This window comes from Trachemys scripta, chromosome 12 (genome assembly GCF_013100865.1).
Source record: "Trachemys scripta elegans isolate TJP31775 chromosome 12, CAS_Tse_1.0, whole genome shotgun sequence".
NCBI classification, from domain to species: Eukaryota; Metazoa; Chordata; order Testudines; family Emydidae; genus Trachemys; species Trachemys scripta.
This window is the reverse complement of record NC_048309.1, coordinates 13,362,794-13,387,253: the sequence shown is the minus strand read 5'-3', so window position 1 is coordinate 13,387,253 and position 24,460 is coordinate 13,362,794.

The window sequence follows — 24,460 nt, the reverse complement described above, 5'->3', positions numbered from 1 at the left end:
AGTGGTGGGCAGCCCGCAGCCCATCAGACACCATTTGTTTGCATTGATCATCCGCGGGCAGCCGTGCCTGCGGATGGTCAATGTAAACAAACTGTCTTGAGGCCCGCCAACAGATTACCCTGATGGGCCGCAAGTTGCCCACCACTGATCTAGAACAAAATCTGCTAGCTTTAATAACAGAAAAAAGTTCATTTGGATCCTTCAGTTATTAGATAGACAGCCTGTGTTTATATAATCTTCTTTGCCATATACTCAGTGTGGCATGCTGGTGTATCAGATTATACTCAGGAATACCTGCCCAACTATCATTTTTTTGTTAACGAGAGTAATTAACAAATTACTAAAGGCAAATTTTCCATCACTTGAAGTTTGTAAATCAAGGTCATCTTATTAAAAGAGACTCTAGTTCAACAAGTTGTTAGACTAGATGCAGGAATTGCTAGGTGAAATTCTATGGCCTGTGATATCCTAGTGTTCACACTAGATGAGCCCTTTGGATCTTAAAATGTCTGACTGGTAAATGAGAGTCGCTTTCAGCACCAAAAGGCCGCATTCTGCTTTCCATTGCACCCAGACATGAACATATGAATTCAACTGAAAGCATAATATGACCAGATGCTGCCAAGTTCAGATAAAGGTCAAAGTATTTGTAAAAATATTTTTTTAAATAAACAATAGTTATGTATAAATGCATAATTTTGTGTGCCAGCTTAATCCTCAATGAAGCAGAATGCTTTGTACTCTAATCCAGGAGAACATATCGGGATATGTGACCATAGCTGTGCAAAATATTTGCAACAAAAATTAATAAAGATCAGGAGTTCAGATTTTTACTTTGCATTTGCATACTGGTCCTAGTTTGCCAAAAGTAAGTGATTTTTTTTCTTTTGAATATTGGCCTTGATTTTGAACCTTGATTTTTAAATTATATAACATTTACATCATTTTGTCTCTATTTCTTTGTCCTTTTCTCTTTATTTGGTAATTTTCTGCATTCATGGCCTGATTTTTAATGGCATTCAACCACCTGCAGCTCCCTGGATGTCAATTAGAATTGCAGGTGCTCTGATAAGGAAGCCGTAAAAGTGAGAAACTTGCAATTTTATGCGTATTTAACAATATATGGTTAAGCATCACCTACTCAGTGCTGGTTGAAAGTGAGCCCCCACTCCTTCATTGCTTCCATATACCAAACTCAAACCGAGATCAGTCTGAATTTGGAGAATACAAGGAGACAGCAGGATTAGGACCTCAATGGATTTTTTTTTTTGATGCTGCCATTCATTATATTAGGCTAAATCATTTCCCTATATGTCCCTATAAATATTATTTTATTTTATTACTGTAGGCCTAGAAGCCCTATTCATTGACCAGGACTCCATTGTGCCAGATATTATAAGTGAGTGTATGTATTTCTCCGAGAACCCCTGATATACCAGCTGAAAGATGTTGAGAAAATGTCCTTAAGTACCTTCTTTTCCTTTATTTCTGTTGAACTTTTCATCTCTGAGTGACTCACTTTCATTTTCAGAGTCAGAATTGTCATTTCAAAGGGTGGAATAAAAATAAACCCAGCACGTTTAAAACATTTTTGATAGATAAGGAATCCTGCCATGTGAGATACTATTTTGTTTTTTTGGCCACTTTTCGTAGTACCTCAGTGACTCCAATTTAGCAGCTTTAGAGGGATAAAAAAGCCACTACATATACTTATCTCCTCTTTCTGCCTCTTGTTTGCACTGTGTCTAAAGTTGGTAACTGGGGACTCTCGAATCCTAACTTTCTTTCTGCGGAAGTACAGTACTGCAGAATCTTCAGCAAATGGAATTGCAAAGTGCCTGCTAGAAATGGAGGGGAAATTGTTCAAAAGTGACAATTCTATTAAAAAACAGCTTTTTATCGTCAGGGATGTCTTGTGTTAGTCTCTCCCTTTCTTTAGCAAAAATCACACATAGTGTCTTATTTTTTCTCAGAATTGCGCCAGCAATACAAACACTGACAAATTTAAAACAGATCAAAGTAGGTGAGAGAGAATCTTTTATTAGACCAATTTCTGTTGATGGAAGGGACAAGCCCTCTAGCTTCACAAAGCTCTTCCTCAGATCTGGAGAAAGTAACCAGTGGAGTGTCTGAGTTAAATACAAGATGAGACAGATTAAGTGTAATGGGTTCATGCATACTGTAGGAGATGACTTAAAATATAGTGGGTAGTTAAGGGTTAGCAGGCAGTAGGCTGTATTACAAATTGATGTAATGAACCATAAAACCAGTGTCACTGTTAAATCTGGGGTTCTTAGTGTCCAGAGACTTATGAATTTAAATTCCCAAGCTTGTCTTTTGAAGATGTTGTGCAATTAAAAACACATTTTTCTTCTCTTTCTCCCATTTGCTAACATTTCTCTTCCTCACATTCTGCTTCTTAAGAGTTTCATACTGCATCTTCGTACTGTTTTGCGGACAGTGAACCTGTTCCCATTGAACTCAATGGCAAAATCCCCACTGATAACCAGTGGAACAGGATCAGCTCCTAAAACTGTTGCTGATAAACATATACACCGTGAAATAGAAGTGTGTTAAACCCCCCAGATTAGCTGTTTAGACATTCATTCCATTCACATGTTCTATCCTAACACTCTGACCTTAAAGCCATTAATTAGGCAAAACTCTTTCCTAGGTAGATACTTCAGGAGAGGGCCTGAGTTTGAGAAGGATTTTGCTCCCCTTTCCTACCTTTCTCTGGTTAGAGCCGAGCCCTTCCAGGATTTTGCTCCCCTGAAACTGTGTTGATGACAAACCTGGTAATAGTTTGGCAGACAATTAGATTAGATTGGCAGACAATCTAATGTGCTTGAACCTAAAGGGACTGTAGGGGTTCCTGAGCCAGCTTTGCATTTGCTGGGGTGTAGACGCACCAGGCTCAGGGATGAAGAATGGACATGGAATGGATAGTGCTGTAATAGTAGACCGAAGGCCCTACAGACAAGCTTCACGAGGAGAACTTAGATGTTGCAATGTTGAGCATTGCAGTGCCTAACTTTTAGGCACTCTGCTGCTTAGTGGAATTCACAACCCCAAGTTACTTATCAGGCACCCCATTAAATGCATGGGGAGAGTTAGGTGTCTGAAAAAAGGATTCACAGAATCCAGCACACTGAATGGGGAGCCACCTAAGCCAACCAGTAGGAAATGCCGATGAGAGGGTGTGTCCTAAGCCCCGACCCTCAAAGAGAGTTAGGGGCTTAACTCCATGCTGAAGAGAAGCACCTATCTCTGCTTAGGATTCACAGCTGTAAATATTCTCCTGGAGCTAGATGCCCAAGCCAGCCTTTTCTCATGAAAAACTGAGGAGATGGTGATGGTACCACCCAATGGTTAGAACACTCATCCCGGATCTGGAGGTGACCTGGGTTAAAATCCCTCCTCTAACTGAATCAGGCAAAACCTCAACGTAGATCTCCCACCTCCTGGTGAGTGCCCTAACCACTGGGCTATAGTCATTCTCTCTTTCTCTCTCTGACCTAATGATAATTTAAGCATGTCACAAGTGGAAGAGTTCCAACAGCACAGTTTGAGACCCCACCCCTGAAAGTCCAGTGGGTAGGTAATTCAGCTGGGAAACCTGGACTCAAGTCCCTGCTCCACATCAGGCAGAGAACGGATTTGAACCCAGATCTTCCCATCTCCTAGATGAGTGCTCGAGGGTTATTGGGTGTAAGGGGGCCTCCACTGTGACTTCCTCCTTGACTATGTTTTGTGTGAAGCTCAATCTGGTAACCATGCTTTTATGGTGGCCTCAAAGCACATCTACTGGATTGGATCCTGTAGATGAGATAGGTGGAGGAACACCTAGTTTGTTAATCCTGCCAGGAGTTAGGTGTTAGTTAGACATGGAGCAACTTGGCATTTTCAGGACTTAGGCAACCTTACGCATGCCGACTGGCAGAAATTTAGGTACCCACAGCACTTCGCCAGTGAAAACTTAGGCTACATCTCTGCTACAAGCTAGGGGTGTGATTCCCTTGCTCTTGTACATATACTTGCATTAGCTCTCATTGAGGTAGAGGGAGTATAAATAGCAGTGTAGCCACAGTAGCATGGGTAGCTGTAGTGGAGGCATGGCTGAGCTGTGCTAAGTACCTACCCACTGGTCTCCACGGCTATGTATACTCATGCTAGCTTGATGAGAGCTAGAGTGAGTCCATGTACGTGATGGGGAATCCTCAGCTTGTAAGTGTAGATCTAGCCTTAAGTACCTACGAACTTTAGAAACCCACAGATTTATGCAGCAACTCAGAGGTGGTTTTCTGAATGTCAGTGGTGCCTAAATGTTGGAAGTAGGCACCTAAAGTGGCAGGTGCCTAAATCCCCCTTACAAACCTAGTCCTGCAAGCATAACTATGCTGGCTACAGAAAGTATGTTGTCACCTTCCTAATAAGACCTGTATTATAGTACAAATACTCTGAAAAGTGTCTGTTGTCTGTGAACAATTGTAAACCATGTGTGCCCATTTTGCAATTAAAGTTTTCTCTAACTGCCAGACTATGAAACTAACATTGAGGTTGGAAAGTCAAGAAGGGTTATTTTTGTTTTTTATTTTTTGTTCACTCATTACCATTCTAACTTAGTTTTGTCTATTTAGGTTCAAGCAGGTTATATATACATAGAAAGGTCAACCTGGTCAAGCCACATCTAGTTTTGTCCTTGCAACAGATTAAAGGACGTAAAAGTCCAGAGAAAATCCAGTTCTAACCAAAATCACCTTCACCAACACTAAGTAAAGCATTCTGCTTTAGAGCTACAGGCTTAAAAAGCAAGTCTATGCTAAGCTAGCAAGGGCTTCTAGAAGTCCAATTTCCACAGCTCCAATAGGTTCACACTCATTTATGAGTTACAAATGGGCAATACAAAGTGTATAATTGCAAAGATGACCTCAAAGATTAAAATGATGCAAAGGCAGCAATTTAAGCTTTACCTATGATTTTATCTTTTGGAAGCATAGAAATCTATTTTCTCAAATGGATAAAATAAGGCCGCATTTAGAAATCTGTAGGAGTATTCAAGATGTATATTTTTCGTCCATTAAAGGAATCCACTTACCAGCTACAATATTTCAGCTAAAATAACCAAAGGACTCATAAGAAAGTGGAACCTTTTAAATCGACTTGTAACCCCCCCCACTCCCCAGTTGGGGGTACTAAATAGTTGATCAGATATGATGTTTAGGAGTAGAGCTGATGTCTATTTCAGAAATAAGTCAGTGCCCATTTATTCTACTATAAGTATGGATGAGGGTAAGGCAATTCTCCCAGGATTAAATGGTCATAATTAAAAACTACCAATAAAGGGGCTGGAATGACATTGACATCTTCAAATATTGCAAAGGCTTTGAACAATTATGAGACAGAGCTTGGAAACATTACTCTGCAGATCTTTTCTATTCATTTTTATCCATTACTGTATCAGAAGAAAAATAGCACTTGATCAGAATTGGATTCCAGATAAGTCAGCCTGTTTGCTTAATAACATACAAAGGTTTTTCAATAATAGAAGGACTGACTTGCAGAAGTTTAGAGTACCACAGTTCCAACTGTGGCCAGTGGGAGCTGTTCAGCTTAGCACCTATGTATAGAATATGCCTAGGGCTATAACACCGGTCTACAATTTTTGAGAAGTGGTCTGCTTCAGAGATAAAATGTGCTATTTATTATGTATTTTGATGTGCTGAAGTCAAATATGACAATTAAAACAACTGATTGGCTACTGTTTCTAAGATATTTAAGTTTTTACATTTTATGTCTATGTATATTGTGTAGATAGTAGAGTTTTAATCATAAATTGTAAACCTAGGTCTTTTCATGTGTTTATGGTTGCTTTACATGATAATATTTCACCTGTCCTGTTTATGGAACACTTTAAAAATCAGCAAAAGGGTTATATAAATAATAGTTTTTTGCCTTTTGTTTCATAATAAATTTTATGTACATAGTTTAGTCCTATTCAGTGTCTACTCGGCACTTCTTGGCTTGTCTCTTGTATTCATTAAATGGAGCATCTCTTGTAAATGGAGCATCTCTTGTCACTGTCCAACAATAGTCTGCAAGCATTGATAGGCTCCATTTGCCCTGATAGCGTTTCTCCATTGTTGCAATGTCCTGGTGAAATCGCTCGCCGTGCTCGTCGCTCACTGCTCCGCAGTTCGGTGGAAAAAAATCTAGATGAGAGTGCAAAAAATGTATCTTTAATGACATGTTGCAACCAAGGCTTTTGTATGCCTTGAGGAGGTTTTCCACCAACAACCTGTAGTTGTCTGCCTTGTTGTTTCTGACAAAATTTATTGCCACTAACTGGAAGGCTTTCCATGCCATCTTTTCCTTGCCACGCAGTGCATGGTCAAATGCATCATCTCGAAGAAGTTCACGAATCTGAGGACCAACAAAGACACCTTCCTTTATCTTAGCTTCACTTAACCTTGGAAATTTTCCACGGAGATACCTGAAAGCTGCTTGTGTTTTGTCAATGGCCTTGACAAAGTTCTTCTTCAGACCCAGCTTGATGTGTAAGGGTGGTAACAAAATCTTCCTTGATTCAACAAGTTGTGGATGCTGAACACTTTTCCTCCCAGGGCTCCAATGACTGTCGGAGTGGCCAATCTTTCTTGATGTAGTGGGAATCTCTTGCACGACTATCCCATTCACAGAGAAAACGGCAGTACTTTGTGTATCCAGTCTTCAGACCAAGCAAGAGAGCAACAACCTTCAAATTGGCACAAAGCTGCCACTGATGTTGGTCATAGTTTATGCACCTCAAAAGTTGTTTCATGTTGTCATAGATTTCCTTCATATGGACTGCATGACCAACTGGAATTGATGGCAACACATTGCCATTATGCAGTAAAACAGCTTTAAGTCTCATCTTCGATGAATCAATGAACAGTCTCCACTCATCTGGATTGTGAATGATGTTGAGGGCTGACATCACACCATCGATGATGTTGCAGGCTACAAGATCACTTTCCATGAAGAAGCATGGGACAAGATCCTTTTGACGGTCACGGAACATGGAAACCCTAACATCACCTGCCAGGAGATTCCACTGCTGTAGTCTGGAGCCCAACAGCTCTGCCTTACTCTTGGGTAGTTCCAAATCCCTGACAAGGTCGTTCAGTTCACCTTGTGTTATCAGGTGTGGTTCAGAGGAGGAGGATGGGAGAAAATGTGGGTCCTGTGACAATGATGGTTTGGACCAGAAGTTTCATCCTCTTCCTCTTCCTCGTCTGACTCAAGTGAGAATGATTCTGGTGCACCAGGAAATGGTAGTCCTTCTCCGTAGGGTACTGGGCGTATAGCTGATGGAATGTTTGGATAATGCACAGTCCACTTTTTCTTCTTTGACACACCTTTCCCAACTGGAGGCACCATGCAGAAGTAACAATTGCTGGTATGATCTATTGGCTCTCTCAAAATCATTGGCACTGCAAAAGGCATAGATTTCCTTTTCCTATTCAACCACTGGCGAAGATTTATTGCACAAGTGTTGCAGCATATGTGTGGGGCCCACCTCTTGTACTGATCTCCAATTTTGCAGCCAAAATAAAGGTGATAGACTTTCTTAACCATAGTGGTTATACTGCGCTTTTGTGATGCAAAAGTCACTTCACCACAAACATAGCAGAAGTTATTTGCACTGTTCACACAAGTACGAGGCATCTCTGCTCACTTTGGCTAAACAGAAATGTGTCCCTTTGCAAAATCAAACACTGACAAATAAGAGAGCACGACACTGTATGATTTCTAGAGCTGATATAGGGCAATTTGTTCAGCAGAGTGATGTAAGCTTCGTTATGATTGCATCATCCATGACTTCTAGGAATAACATGATGCAATTCATATCATGTATGATGCAATACCAGCTTCAGATTGCATCATTCATTGTTTTGCCTAAAATGCAAGTACTGTCCAAACCCAGTCCTAGATTTATTCATAGATCCAGTCAAAGAAGTATTTTAATCATTTGTGGTTTAAATTGAGATCCCTTCCCTTTATAACTCACTTATCCTCCGCCATTCCCAAGTCAAGGGTCATATATACTGACCCAATAGCATATCTTGAAAACTAGAGCCAATCAACAATTTTAAGCATCATTTTTGTTCTCAGTGACCCAGAATTAGTAAAGTTTGACTACATTTATTTCAGAAGCATTTTGGCTGTAGAACAGTGTAATGAATAGTAAATATTTTCCAGCTGTTCAAATGCAAAAGCCATGAGGAAATGATTCCACATATGGCTGGCTGATTAAACAAGAAATCAGCCTCTGGATAGTTGCACGTGGCAATAAATTCTGTCTGCTTGAGCCGTGGACAGCTCATGGGTAGTCAAAGATGGCAGCATTATTAATGTATTTAGGAAGCTCCTGGTCACAACCTAGGGATTCAGGGTATGTCTACACTGCGGGTGGTGGTGTAAGTTTTGGCTCAGATAGACATAATAGTGCTAGCTTTGATCGAGTTAGTGTGCTAAAAATAGCAGTGTGGTAGTGGCTGCACAGGTGGCAGGATGGGTTAGCTTCCCTGAGGACAATCCAGTCCAAGTCTCTGTGTACTCAAGCAGCAAACCCATCCTGTTACCCACACCACTGGGGCTACACTGCTCTTTTTGGCATGCTAGCTCAATCAAAGCTAGTGCATGTACATCAACTGGGAATTACATCTCCAGCTCCCCTGTGAATTATCCATCAGAGCATAGGAATTGCCATATTGCATCAAACCAGTGGTCCAGCTAGTCAAGTATTCTGGTAATTCCAGTACCAGGAGCTTCAGAGGAAGGAGGAAGCCCCATCATAGACAAGTGGAATAACCCACTCCAGGAGTAAACAGTTTTTTTCTAACTCCTAGCCCCAGGCAGCTGGTGGTTGGTTTGTAAACTAGAACAGGAAGACTCGTATTCTTTACATACTTAATCCTAACCAGTGTAATGGCAACTGTTTTTATTTATATAAATCACTAATCCTTTTTCACAGATTCACAGGTTCAGAAGGGACCACTGTGATCATCTAGTGTGACCTCCTGTATAACACAGATGATAGAACCTCCCCAGAATAACTCCTTGAGTTTAACTTTTAGAAAAACATCCAATCTTCATTTAAAAATTGCCAGTGATGGAGAATCCACTAAGCCCCTTGGTAAGTTGTTCCAATGGTTAATTATGCTCAGTGTTAAAAATTTACACTTTCCTTATTTTTAATTAACACCGTTTCTTGAGTGTTGCACATGAAGTGAGTTCTAGTCTGTAAAAGTTCTTATACTGCACCCATCACCATGGTATCTGGTGTTGCTTTAAGATGGTATTGATGAATTAAGTGTGTGTGTGTGATCAATGAGACATGGGTGCTTAGGAGCCAATGTCAGTATTGGGGAAAAAAGGGGGTTAGGATCTTACATCATTTAAGCATCTTTCAAAATCTTACTGGTCATTTGTTAGTGCCTAAGTGATTTAGGAACATAAGTCCCATTAAAAATAAATGGGAGTTGTGCTCCTAAGTCTGCTAAGCACTTTTGAAAATCCCACTACTGATGTAGTTGGGTAGCATATCAGTTCAAATAGCTCCCAGCTGTAAGTTGGGGATACTGCGGCAGATATGTGGCTTTCTTGGAGCCACCTGATATAATTCCCTAACACCCAATACAGGATTACCTACCATAACACTTTAGAAGAAGTTTTTATTGGGGTGTGGTTGGCAAATGGGAGATATCTTATGAACTATATTAGTCATCTGCATGTACACGGTCTTCACCTTAAAGGATAGAGTGATCAAGCACATGGTCTAAGATTGATCAAATCTACCTAGCAATAGAATATTCCCCTCCCCCCAAAAAATAAATATAGATTTTTGTATTTGATTTTTCTACTATGACTATAAATGAACATCTTCTGCTAGGAAGATCTCTAGAAATATGATCACATAACTTTTTATATTAAAGATATATCAATTTTACTAGCAAAAAGGCAGCTCAAAACACTCAATAACCTCAGCCCTGGTTGCAGAGTTCTTAAATGACTATCTCACATGAAACTAGTCATAGATTTTGACGTTCTTATAGACAAACATCGCTCCTCTCTTTCTGCTTCCAAGGAGATTAAATTTGTTGTGTGTTAGAATAGCTGGGGAGGGGGGCATACTAATTATTTAATATTTAAAATACAATTCTTCATGACAAAAATAATAATAAAAAAAACTTGCCATGCGTTTCTAAGGCTGAGGAGAGTTTGTTTACTCATTTTAAGAGTCTTATTTATTAAATAGGAACCTTATACCATGTAAAAGTGAAAAAGGTTAAACAGAGAGCCAGATCCTCCTCTGAATTCCAAAAGTCCACAATGAAACATTGGTTTCAGTGGAACAACACTCATTTACTCTCTGGCCTGTTAAAATGTTCTGGACAAACACAGAACAACAACTAGTGAAATACAAGATGTTAGTTAATAACATCACTTCATTTCAGACTTACGGGATTCTCCTCATTGATTTTATTCTGAACCTTTATTTAGCTATTGCTTTGGGATAGATCTGTTCTTTTTCTTTGTGCTATATCAAAATATTGAAGAATGTCTAGTGGTATAATCCGTGGGTGTTTTAGAAAACACTTCAAGAAAACTTGAAAAAGAGATGTGCAAAGTCAGATCACTTGCAAAACTATGAACTGAACTGAACCTGTCAAGTCCTACACATCTTATTTTTTTCATTGGCCTCAGTCATACTAAGGGGGGGGGGGGGGCGTGTCAATGCCTCATGGGTAGGGTGATCAGATGTCCCGATTTTATAGGGACAGTCCCAATATTTGGGGTTATATAGGTGCCTATTACCTCCCACCCCCTGGCCCGATTTTTCACACTTGCTGTGTGATCACCCTACTCATGTGGGTGTTCAGGACCAGGGAGGATTGCATCTTTACTGAGAATAAATGATCAAACAGAATGCTGTGAGTAGAGATAGACATATTAAAGGATCACAGCAACATTTAACTGAGACTAAGGATGTTAAAGGGCTAGGGGCTTTTAAAACCTGGCCTAATCCATGGTAGAGACAATAAAAAGGTCAGATAGAGGATTGAGTAGTGGCATAGGGTGATTTCCAATGAAAGTGCGAACTTTGTAAGGGACAAGAGGAGTCTGTGCCCTTGCAGACTTCAGGGTGAAAGCAACTTCCAGGAATTCTTATGTCTGCCGCTTCCTGAAACAACTAACTTCACGACAGTTAGCTTATTTTTTCAGAGGTAGAGCATCCACAGCTCACAGCAGCTTCAATTTTTGTAACTGGGAATATTCATTAGATCTGAAATAAAAAATATATTGTTTATAAAACTAAAAAAGGGAGAAAAGATTAGTGGGAATTCACCAATAGCAACTAGCCCCTTGGCACAGGGCAAGCTATATAGCACAGGTTATCTTACACTGTAGCTTTCTGGATGGGGTTGCTTTCACTGTAAATTAATCTACTCTGCCAAGTTCTTGGCATTTTATTTGTTATATTCACTAGTTTACACAGTCATGCTGCAGCACAGGGAGTGCTCATACAGGGTACTGGGGTCTCAAGTCTTCTGTACCCCATTCTTCGAGATAGCTATAATAACTGGATGTGGTGGTCTGAGCCAACCCAAAGTCAAGACTTAAAGCTTTTTATATATATATATATATATGGGTGTGTGTGTTTAGACACTGCTACTGCCATTATTTCTGTGGCAATATTCTAGTCATTGCTTTTAGTCAGAGCACCTGCTGTCTCTTGCGGCTTCTTTGTTAGAAAGAAAACATGATCTGCGTGTTTAGCTATTATTTTTTCCCTCTCTTCCGTGTCTTGCTTTAACTGGATCATCCCTGTGATGATTAGCTTAATTCTGTCATCAGTCCTGATAGCAGCGTGACTTGAAATGATCTCCCTGCAAAAAAACTGTTCAGTATTTCCGCATGATCATTCCATATATTAGTATTGCTTTCAGAGATGAGACCTCCAGGAATTACATATAATCCATCAAAGCTCTTCAAAAGGAGCTTCCTACAAGCAGAAAATATACTTTGGGCCCATTTACAATCATTGAGCTAAATCATGAAGTTCTTAGTCTTTATTCAGGAGAATCTAGAATGTCATACATACAGCATTCTAGATCAATGGCCTAAATCTAGCAGCATACAATAGTGCTATCATTGTTTTGGCCATTTTTCTAGAATTACTGTAGGTTGTTTCTTTTATAATGACCATGTCTCTTCTTGTACAGCATCTCCTGTTTCTCTCACACTTCTTTTCATGCTACAGCTTGACTTCTCCTCTACAGATGCCAGTGCTAACCTACCATTGGGAGAAAAACATTTTCATCAGTTTTGGGGAGAGAAGGGAGAGAGTCCCATAAGGGCTATAGAAGAGGCTGCAGAATGATCTATACTTACGTGTAACAATGCAGGTCTTGTGACTGCATCAAAGAAAATATCATTAGGAGATCAGCATGGGATTTGAGGGTTCTGAGAGAGACTCATAAGGGATGCAATATATTGGCCAGTAAGGAGAAACCAAGAAGTGGCCAAGTTCTGTTTGGGAAGGGGCGCTGCATGGTACAGAGATCTGGAAAGAAGGCTTAGGAACTTTGGACAGAGCTGCAGGTGGAACATGCTGTGATTGCGGGACACCACAGTGTCTGTGTGGGATGTATTGGGGAGCAGTCGCGGCTGGGCAGGGAACCAGTGCAAAGGGGCTCCAGTGACAAACACTAAGTGAGCCTGGCTTGGAAACCTGCAAATGCGTATTTGCTTGAACAGAGACTGGATTGGAGATGACACACCAGGCACTAGGCCTAAAGTGCCCTGACTGTTCAGTGGACTGCCCCAGAAACCCAAACAGGAACCGTTATTGCACACTTTCAATTGTAACTCTTTAGGCACCTGTGCCTAGGGTATTTGGAACCTTTCTTCTTTCCCATAACCATAAGTCCGAGTGGTTATTGGGACCTACCAGGGCTAGAGCCTATAAGGCCTAGCTGTTGAAGCACCTAAAGTGCTTGCCTCTTAAATGCAGTACCCTGGGCTTGCTACTGGCACATTAGGCATTTGGGATACAGAGTAATTATAATATAGGTCAAGATTGGCATTAAACCAAGAAGACATATTGGGGAGGTATTGGCTGCAAAGGGAAATATTCAAGCAGTGTCGGTCTCCCCAGACACTCCCCAGCCAATTCATACAAGTTGCATGGGAAGTTTATCCCCTGATCCTAAACCAGCTGCCAAACTCTTTGGTACATGACAGCTGGAAGAAATTTCATTCTTAAATCACAGCTTTGAACACAGACACCCAGTGAAGTGGTTAAAGTGAAGGGAAAAGAAAATGTACAAAGAAGATGGGGATGGATGCCCAAGGAAGTGGGAGGGTGGCAGGGGAGAGGAACTCATGAAGAAAATTAAATGATCTTTGAGTGACTCTAAATGACAACTGTGTGGGTTTCAGATATGTTAGCTGTCATCATCCCTACAAAACACATTTTACTTTATATATTGGCTATGAAGGCTCCAGTCCATTCAGTGTGAAGTCAAGGTCCCACGCTACATTTTCTATCCCATTTTTATCAACATATATCTAATTATTAAAGAAACATAAGTTTTGCCCAAGAGGGCTTCAGGGCAAACTCAGGGGAAATTTTTTTCTTACTAACATCCTTAGATAGCTGCAAGGTGCTGTCATAGTGTTGGTAATCACAGCTGGACAAATTACCCTTTATGAAAAGTCTTTGACTACATGAACCATTGTTCTTTGGCTCCTTATTACAGATTTTGTTTAGTTTTGAAGTAGATCCATATCACTGTCCTCATTTTAGAGATGGGAACATGAGATTTGGAGGTTGAGTGACTTTCTCAAGGTCACACAAGTTAAGTGTCAGACACAGAATTTTAGATCTTGGTTCCTAGGTCTTATCCACTAGATCACAGTTCCTCCAATCAAAGTGTTTGTGTGCCAAGCCTCAGTTTCCCCATCTGTAAAATGGGAATAATAACATACTTACCAATAAGCACACTACTGAATCCTAGATATTTAGATTTGGTTTATGGTAAAAGGGGAAGATTTTCAAAGGGAACAAATGGCAATTACACACATAAGCCCCACTGACTTGCAATAGGAACTGGTTACCTACCTTTGAAAATCTCCCCCAATAGCTCTTTACAGTGCAGTGACTTGAGATAGTAGAAGCTTAAGCTATACCCCTGTGAGGAAGACACTACATAGGACCTAGTGATCTTGTTGTTCAGTTCTTAGCTCTGCCACAGGCACATTGTATGACCTTAGGCAAGTCATTTAATCTCCCTGTTTCAATTTTTCATCTCTGAAATAATCATACTCCTTTCTCTCCCCACTTTGTCTGCCTTATCTTTTAGATTGTAAGCTTTTGGGGGTGAGGATGCTCTCATGATACCATGCTTAGCGAACCTCTAGGTGCTAACATAAGGTAAAAATATTATTATTACTGGTTAGGAATTTTCCACTGGTGCATTTTTCGAACAGAAAATGCTGATGAGTCAAAAATGAAACATTTTGCAGAAGAGTGTCAATTGCAACAAATTTTCATTTAGAGAAAAAACCTGGCATGAATTTTTTTGATAAATATCCGCTTCAGCAGGGAACATTTAGACGTTTTAATTGTTTTAAAATGATTTTTTTGTTTAGCAATTTATTTTATATTCCAAACATTATATTTTTTAAAATGTCAAAATTGGAATGAAACATTTTGATCTTAAACATTTTTTAAATTGATTTTGGGGGAAATTTCAGAATTTTGGTTTTCATTCTGTTCTGGGATGGAAAAAAAATCAAATGTGGAATTTCCCATGAAACAGAAAATCTGGTTCCCTCTCAGCCCTCATAATAATGAATGAGACTGTGGTCTAGTAGACTGGACATCAGTTTGAGTGCTAGGAGATACAGATTTTAATCCTGGGTCTGAAACTGACATGCTTTGTGACTTTAGCAAATTTGTTAAATCACTAAGTTCTCTAATTTTATTCTTATGTTTGTATCTGGGCCTACTTTGCACATACATATCAATATGTGTACTTTTATGGCACATGCTATTGACCCTCTATTCAAAATGTTGCATGGTAACTTTACAGAATAAAAACAAGTCAACCCCAGACATTGTAACATGTCTGCAATGAAAGGCCCAAACTCTGAAGCCTTGATTTAGTCCTTCCTCAGGCAAAGTTCAAAACTGAGTAAAGACATCAGGATTTGGCATAAGGAATTTATCATGAACAAATAGTGAATCTGTGCTGGGTGCATTTTATGAAGCTAATCCCACTGTATCCTATGGAGCAGTGTAAATGTCAGTGGTGACTAGAATGTACATGGAAAAAGTTTTCAATAGGTGACAATAACGAATAAGAAATCACAAATTCACAATAGCCAAACACTGACATTAACATAATCAGTCTCTTATTTTTTTAATCCATCAGGAGTCTTCCATGACTACTTTTCTTGTAAATCTTAAAGATTCCATGCAATGTCTTCTCAGCTGGAATTTGTTTGTTTGTTTGTTTTGCTTCTCAATGCTGCTTAGGAATAGAGAGTTTTGTATTACTGGTGCTGGTGATTCTGAGATAAAAGAGTAGACAGGACACCAGGCTGAATAATAAGCAGGAGACAATGTTTCTTTGTTGAAAATGGCAGAAAATAAATGCACAGCTCTAATGTGCAAAGCAGACTATGGAAGCCATGAAGCCGTGCAAACTACAAGGAAGTGTTTAGCACTAACCAACATTTTATTTATTTATTTTTGGTATTATTGTGATTTTCATATGGGCTAAAATGAGAAACAAAGGGTTGATTTTTGAGCAAACTCTATTTCTATTCTCTTGAGCAGTTATGGGCAGCCAGATAGAAAATATAATTTTATTCTTTATTTTATTTTCCTTCACCAACTTGACTTTTGTCTGTAAACTGTACTATTAAATCTTTGCTTACGTATGGGTAACAGGTAAATCTTTTCTAGTTCAACTTGTCTAGAAATTACTTCAAAATGTCACCTTGTACATAGATTAATGGATTCCAAGACCAGAAGGGACCATTGTGATTATGTGGTCTGACTTCTTTTCTATAACACAAGCTATAGAAATTCCTCAAAATAATTCCTTTTGAACTGAGTGAGTGTTTTTTTTGAAAAGGTATAATCTTGACTTAAAAAATTGTTAGTGATGGAATATCCACCACAATCCTTGATAGACTGTTAAGTAAAGGTGTACATTACACAGAAGTTTGTATTGAAAGGATTGAAATATGTGCATCTAAACACGGAACTGGGTGACTAATAATGAGAAACTCTTGATACATTCACCTCTAGATCATGGGTTCAAATCTTTCCCATGTCAGTAATGACCAAAAGTTTATATGTACTAAAAAATGAATTGGTTGTCTTAGGTCAGTTCTTCTTGGATCAATTTCCACATTACAAAATCATCATTACAAATGCAATAGACACTTGCAGTCTCACTAGGAGAAGAATTAAACCTGCATGTTAATTTAAATTACCCTCTCGCTCCTACCCACTGAAATCCAGAAAGGGGTGAAGCACATTGGTAGGATTTGGTGGGGAAGCATTCATTGATGTTTTCTGTTGGTAAATAAGTACTTCTAGCACTGTCAATCTGTCACCTTCAATAGCATGATATTTGCTTACAAATAAAACTATAAAAAATAACATAAAATGGAAAAAGGATATTTTGCATACAAACTACATGCAATTAATTTTGATTATAGAATCCATGAAAACTTTATTGATCGGTAGATATAATTCAGCTCCCTTTAGCAGCCAAGTGTTCAAATTCCTGCAAAAGAAAATCTAACTTTCAAAAAATAGCCGGGGTAATTTCCAGCAATGGTCGCATTTAAAAATGTCTTCTGTTTAGTGGGGAGGAGGAGATCCGGGTCATTTACAATCTCTGTGGTTGTCTTGCACACAATCCAGCATGTATTCCGTTACTCTGCAAAGTGTCATTGAGAAGCTGAAAACCAGAAATGCCAGGTGTGTGGCCTTGACACAATAAAAATCCAATCTCCCATTTAACCTTGCACAAGCAAAAAAAGGCATTGCAAAAACATTATCTAGCAAGCTTATAGCAGTTCACATTTCAGGTTATCATGGATGACTAATGGGAAAGTCAGCGGGTGCAGGCACACCATTAAAAGAACCTTCACACTACAGACTTTATGGAAAATATTTAACTGAATTGTCAGCCACCTATGATTGTTTTGACAAAACTTTCTACCTTGAGGGCTGAACTGTTTGAATTCTTTGTTACAATGTTCAGGGCAAATTTAGCTCTGTATTTCTGTTCATGAATTTATTCCTTAGTCATAAGTGATTGGGGGGAAAAAATCATACATGAAAACTTATGCAGTCCATAAGATGTTTGTGAACTCTTTGCCATCTATATTTGCAACTGGACACCGAAGTCAACATGACTTTTCTGTTCACTGACTGGTTGACTGAATCTTTGCAAACAAAAGAATAACTAATATTTAATGGCAAATAACACACTTTCTGATATAATCATTTGGTTATTTGTGCTAAAATGTTGTGACACTTGCAAATATTTTCTGGCTACCCAACAGTTTTCCAATTGCTCATGAACAAATGTGACAACACAAATAACAGCAAACCAAATTCACTGTTTTCATTCTTTAAAAAAAATTCATACCTCACCTTTTCTAGTATTTTGATCAACTCTATCCATCAGCCACGTTCACTACATGGACAGACTCTGCAGGTATGCTGGAAAAATTCTTCCCAGAGAGAGAAGATCAGCCTTCCACTGTAATTCTGACTTCTTTAAAATCCATGGAGAAACAGCTTTGTTAGACCCTTCACACGTCCTCTACAGCTGGAGATGCAGAGGAATTTTCTAAGGGGAATCCAAATTTGAATTGGTCCCAATCCCATAGACCATGTTTCAGCTATATGACTTTTGCTACTGTTCTGTTTGATTCATCCAGTCTCTCTTCCACATACTAACTTATGTGCACATTCTAATTGTGCTCGCATAACACATTTACATGGCTTCTGGGCTGCCTCTGCCAACAGAGCTCCCATGGAATCCCCAGAAGTACTTATAGTTGCTTCCTCTTGGTGCAACACCGGTGAAGAGTTGCCATTTCCTAGTTCCCACCTCCTGGCAGTGAATCACTTTGCTGTGTAGCTGTTATCCTATGCCAGAGGGGATTAATCCGTCCCAATGCCTGTAAAGTGATTTGAAGATGAAAAGTGTACTTAGGGCTAAAGGCCAGATCCTGGGTCTGTTCTTTCCTCTTTACACCCCTCTAGTGGAGCAAAAGGCTACAGAGCTGCCCTAAGCAGCCAGCTAGGGAATCCTGTATTTTTTTCCTCTTCAAAGCACTTTTCAAACATTAAAAATGTAGAACAGTTATTTACACAACTGGAAACAATGTTTGTACATTTGAACTTGATACTTACTAAGAAAAGCTAACAGAAACTGAGACAGTGAAATCAGAGATTGCGGGAAAGTTCTAAATTAAAAATAATATTCAAAAATTGGAAGGAAATTTTGCAAGATGAGATATTGCCAGAATTCTCTGAATTTGCTAAGAGGTTTGAGAAACTCATAGGTCTTTTTAGTGAATCTGTAAACTCAGGAGTCGTACCGTATGACTGGAGAATTGCTAATATAGTTCCTATTTGTAAGAAAGTGTGGGGGGGGAAAGTGATCCAGGAAACTAGAGGCCTGTTAGTTTGACCTCAATTGTATTCAAGTTCTTAGAACAAATATTGAAAGAGAGAGTAGTTAAAGACATAGAGGTAATTCGGATAAAATACAACATGGTTTTACAAAACTGATCTTTCTTTGAGAAGATAACTGATTTTTCAACAAAGGAAATGCAGTGGATCTAATCTATCTGGATTTCAGTAAGGCTTTTGATACAGTTCCACCTGCAAAATTATTAGTTAAATTGGAAAAGATGGTTATTAATACGAGAATTGAAAGGTGGATAAGGAACTGGTTAAAGGGGAGACTACAGTGGGTCATGCTGAAAGGTGAACCCTCAGGCTGGAGGGAGGTTATTGGAGTTTCTCAGGGATCAGTCTTGGGATCAATCGTATTAATGAACTTGGCACAAAAAGTGGAAATGTGCTAATGAAATTTGCAGATGAGACAATGTTGGAGGTGTTGCCAATATGGAGAAGGGCCAGAATATCATACAAGAAGATCTGAATGACCTTGAAAACTGAAGTAATATATCTGGGATGAAATTTAATAGCACAAAGTGCAAGGTCATCCACTTAGGGACCAAAACCAAGAGTTTTTGCTATAAGTTGGGGATGTGATAGAAGAGGAGAAAAGCCCTATGAGCGTTGGTTGATCACAGGGTGACACTGATTCACCAATGTGATGCAGCTGTGAAAAAGGCTAATGCAATCTTAGGATGCATCACGTAAGGTATTTACCTTAGAGATAGGGAAGTGTTAGTACCATTATACAAGGCACTGCTGAGACCTTATCTGGAATATTGTGTGCAATTCTGGTCTCCCATGTTTAAGAAAGATGAATTCAAACTGGAACAGATACACAGAATGGCTACTAGGATGAACGGAGGAATGGAAAACCTACCTTCTGAGAGAAGACTCAGAGAGCTTGGCTTGTTTAGCCTAACCAAACAAAGGCTAAGAGAAGATATAATTTCTCACTATAAATAAATCAGAGGGATAAATACTAGGGGGTGGAAGGAGTTATTTAAGTTAAGCACCAATGTTGACATGAGAACAAATGGCCATCAACAAGTTTAGGCTTGAAATTAGATGAAGGTTTCTAACCATCAACAGAGTGAAATTCTGGAACAGCCTTCCAAGAGGAATAGTGGGGGCAAAAAAAATAGCTGGCTTCAAGACTGAGCTAGATAAGTTTATGGAGGGGTTGGTAGGATGAAACTGTCTACAATGGCATGTAGCTGATCTGCAACTGTTAGTAGCAAATATCCTCAATGACCAGTGAAGGGACACTAGATGGGGAGGGCTCTGAGTTACTACAGAGAATTCTTCCCCGGTGTCTGGCTGGTGGGTTTTGCCCACATGCTCAGGGTCCAACTGATTGCCATATTTGGGGTCAGGAAGGAATTTTCCCCAGGGTCAGATTGGCAGAGACCTTGGGGTTTTTTGCCTTCCTCTGCAGCATGGGTCACTTGCAAGTTTAAACTAGTGTAAATGTTGGATTTTCTGTAACTTGTTTTGTTTCCCCCCTCTTCCAATGTAAAAAGGAGAAAAGGCAAGAAAAGGGGGTGAGTTCAAACAATTTATAGTTTAGTTTTCTTAGTTTTGATTTGAATTTTTTTCATTAAAAATTGATCCAATGAAAAATCAGAATTTTAACACACATATTTTGCAAAAAAAAAAAAATTATTGTTAAACTCTTTTTTATCCAAAATCCCTTTTAGAGCCACAGTCCTGACCTAGCAAAAAAAATTAAACGTGTAACTTTGAGCATGTTTAAAGTTGTTTAAAGCACATGTATGTGCTTAAGTGCTTTGGTGGATGAGGGCATTATTGAATAAACTATTGGACATTTAGAAGCCCAATTTAAAGGGGTTTCAGGGCAAATCAAGTCTGGAAGCATTTTGGTCAAGGAAGAGAGCCTCCAATGTGGAAATGAATGAGGCTCCAGGAGACGTTATTACTAGTGGGTATGGCTATAATCGAGCTCAGATAGAGATACCCGCACTAGCTCTGACTGACCTGGCATACTCAAAGTAGCAGTGTATGGCTGCACAGGCAGCGGGATGGGCTATAACCGCTCCAAGTACAATCCCATCTAGGACATGAGCTGTGTACCTGAGGGGCACGTCCCATGCAATCATGGCTACACTTCTATTTTTAGTGCTTTAGCTCAGCCAGAGCCAGCGTTGGTATATCTGTCCGAGCTGCCTATTACACCTCCAGATCTAAAGTAGACAGACCCATTGGCTGCCTCAATCTATAATGAATGATGCAAGTTCTATTCAATTTTCAAGCGAGAGCTTTTGTGTCTGTCTTCCTCCCAGCCCTCCTTTCCATTCAGAGGGCATCAAAGCACCAGTTCTAGTTACAATGTAAGTAAATGAAAGGTGCGGACCAGTTACTTGAACTAGACTCTAGGAACTTACATGGAGCAGCAGTCTATGCATCCTGATGAGTTTCTTTTTCCCAACGTACATTTTCTGACCTTGTAGCACTCAGCTTTAGCTACCGTAGGTGGATTATTTATGTATCAAGTTCTCTCTGCGAAGATACAGGGATAATCTCTTTCTGTGCTTAGAATTAAACTTTTTAATCTAAACACATAGTCATAGAGTCATAGACTTTAAGGTCAGAAGGGACCATTATGGTCATCTGGTCTGACCTCCTTCACAACTCAGGCCACAGAATCTCCCCCACCCACTCCTGTAATAAACCCCTGACCTATGTCTGAGCTATTGAAGTCTTCAAATCATGGTTTAAAGACTTGAGGTGCAGAGAATCCTCCAGCAAGTGACCCGTGCCCCATGCTGCAGAGGAAGGTGAAAAAACCCCAGGGCCTCTGCCCATCTGTCCTGGAGGAAAATTCCTTCCCGCCCCCAAATATGGTGATCAGCTAAACCCTGAGCATGTGGCCAAGACTCACCAGCCAGACACCCAGGAAAGAATTCTCTGTAGTAACTCAGCTCCCACCCCATCTAACATCCCATCACAGGCCATTGGGCATATTTACCGCTAATAGTTAATGTATGGATACTAGTTGTCTTGAACATACATAGGAATAGGGCTCGACGGCTGCATCTAAATCATATTATTTGAAAACCCAAACAATTTGCATTCTTCTCAGATTTAATATGTAATCCCATCAGTGAATGTTTTAGAACAGTGCATGCTGCTGACATCCTTACAGACTCAGATTAGCCAATCACAAGGCAATCATATATGATCCATTATCACTTCACCAGGATATAAAAGGCACATTCATTATAATATTGGCTCTTACATTAAAGGTATGAATTTTTTAACCCTTACCCATGCAAGTAGTCTTAATTGAGTGAATAAATTCCATTGACTTCAGTGGGACTACTCACATGAGGAAGTGTTATAGGATTGATACAAAGACCTATTAGACAATAGAAATATAGTCAAGGGCATGGCTTGCTGAATGAGTAGGTAGATTAGGTTAAATTGTATAAAGGCAGAAAAAAGCCCACAGCTTTATAAAAAAGACATACAAGGTCAGACATTCTGATCTGCCTTCCATTGTTATGGTACAATTTTGCATCTGACCATTGTTTGTGTAAATTCTGGTAGGTCATGGTCCGACTTGCAGCTGCTGATCAGGCAGTTAATGTCTATTTACTAATATTTTCATCCACAATGAATTTTAAGAATAAAAATTACAGTCCTAGAAGGCTGAATTCCCTAGCACATACTACAAAGCAGTCCAGGAAGACTAACCAGTGAGGCAGTTAGCGTCTTCTTGGAAGGATATTAAGCTATGCATGTTTTTTTCCCTTTTTAATGTCATTCTTTATACACTACTCCACTTAATATTCACAAATCCTTAGGAGCTAGTGGCAGGATAACATTTACATTAGATTATGAAATGAGCACCAAGTTACCAGTTCATAAAGGCCCCAATCTATTTAGACACATGCTTAATTTTAAACATATGAGTAGTCTCACCAATTTCAGTGGGAGCTTGAAATAAGCCCACATTTAAATGCTTTGTTGGATGAAGGCCAAAGAGGAAGAAACTCCTAATAGATCCCTTGAATACAATGTGTCATTTAATATGTAAAATGCTCACAAAGAATGGTGAGGTTCCAGGAGGTTTTGACCTTCAGACTGAAAGCCTCTTAAAAGGTGCTTCCAGATTTGTATATAGGTTACAAGGCCAGTGATTGAAGTTATTGTGTAAAAAGCTTCATATTTACTCTGTATGCTATTTAAGCTACTGATTATAAAAGTGAAACTCCGCTGAATAGCAGTGTGCACTTACTGTATTACTGCTCCCAAAAATACAAATCTGCGGCCAGACTTTTGCACTGTAGATACTGACATACGCTGTCCAACAAACTTAATGAGATTGTGGTGTGAGTATTTGAATAAAGAATTTTGTACCTCCTTTACAATTTGTCCACTTCACTGAACCTATGACTAGAGGCTAATCCTTTCCCCACTGAAGTAAATAGCAAAACTCCTATTGACTTCAATAGGCACTGGATCAGGCCCTGCAATTTTGAAAATGTACATGTTCTCATACCCAAAGCAACCCAAATATCTGATTTTTTTTTGTTGTTGCTATAAACTGTGGATGCAATATGTACATGTCTTTTACTCTGACAATAATGATCAATTTTTATTGAGTGGTTATCCAAACAAATCTACACTAAAGAAAGATAAAAAAATTAAAGTTGAATTGAATCAGACAATTAGAATAGGAATTTTTAATCAGATTTTTCTTTTATGAGAATTGGAACTGGGTTGTTCTTTCTTGGGGATCAATATGGTGTTGATCAGGATAAGTCGGAAGTAGGGAGGGCTATGGAGAAATAGATAGTTGGAGATATGACCATGTTGTTCAAACAGAAATCAAGGATACAGTTTTAGGCTAGTAAGCTGGTGTAAATTCATAAAACACTCCATTGAAGCCAATGAAACAACACTAATTACACCAGTTTACCTACGCTGGCTGCACCAGAGATACACTGATTTACACCATCAGGGGATTTAGACTATCATCTACATCAGGAGTCCCCAACGCGGTACTGGCCGGCGGATGAGCATCCGCCCAAATTCGGCGGCGATGCCTCTGGATGAAGATGTTTATCGGCGGCATTTCGGCGGAGGCTCGTCCGACGCCACGGTCCTCCGTGGCTCGTCGTCTGGCACCCACCACATGAAAAAGGTTGGGGACCACTGATCTACATCATTTAAATTTCTTTATTCAAATACCTATTGTTGATGGGAAGTTCTATATTGTATCACAGATGGTACAACATCTCAGTCCTCATTTGAAACACATTGCACAACATGATATGTCCAGACTAATGACTAATTTTCATCTGTTAAAGGTAATAAGAGGCTTTTTTTGTGAAAATGACTTTATTTTTAAACTTGTTCTTGGTGAGGGACCTTTCAATCACTTTTACTTGATCTTAAAAGTCAATTTTATGAGCACTTTAGGTGTCTCTCATGAAGACTGATGTGCAATCAGTACTTGTTTAACACTGGACCTCTTGATAGTTTTTTTAATATAAATTTCACCTATTCAAATGCCTCCCCTGGTGTCATCATCAGAGTTAATTAATCAGCTGCTTGGCAGCTGGAGTAGACGTGTCATAGGGCTACATCATCTGGCTGGCATTGCCAGTGACATCTTGTATACATAGTTTTATGTAGGTTCACAGAAAAGTCTGCACTGCA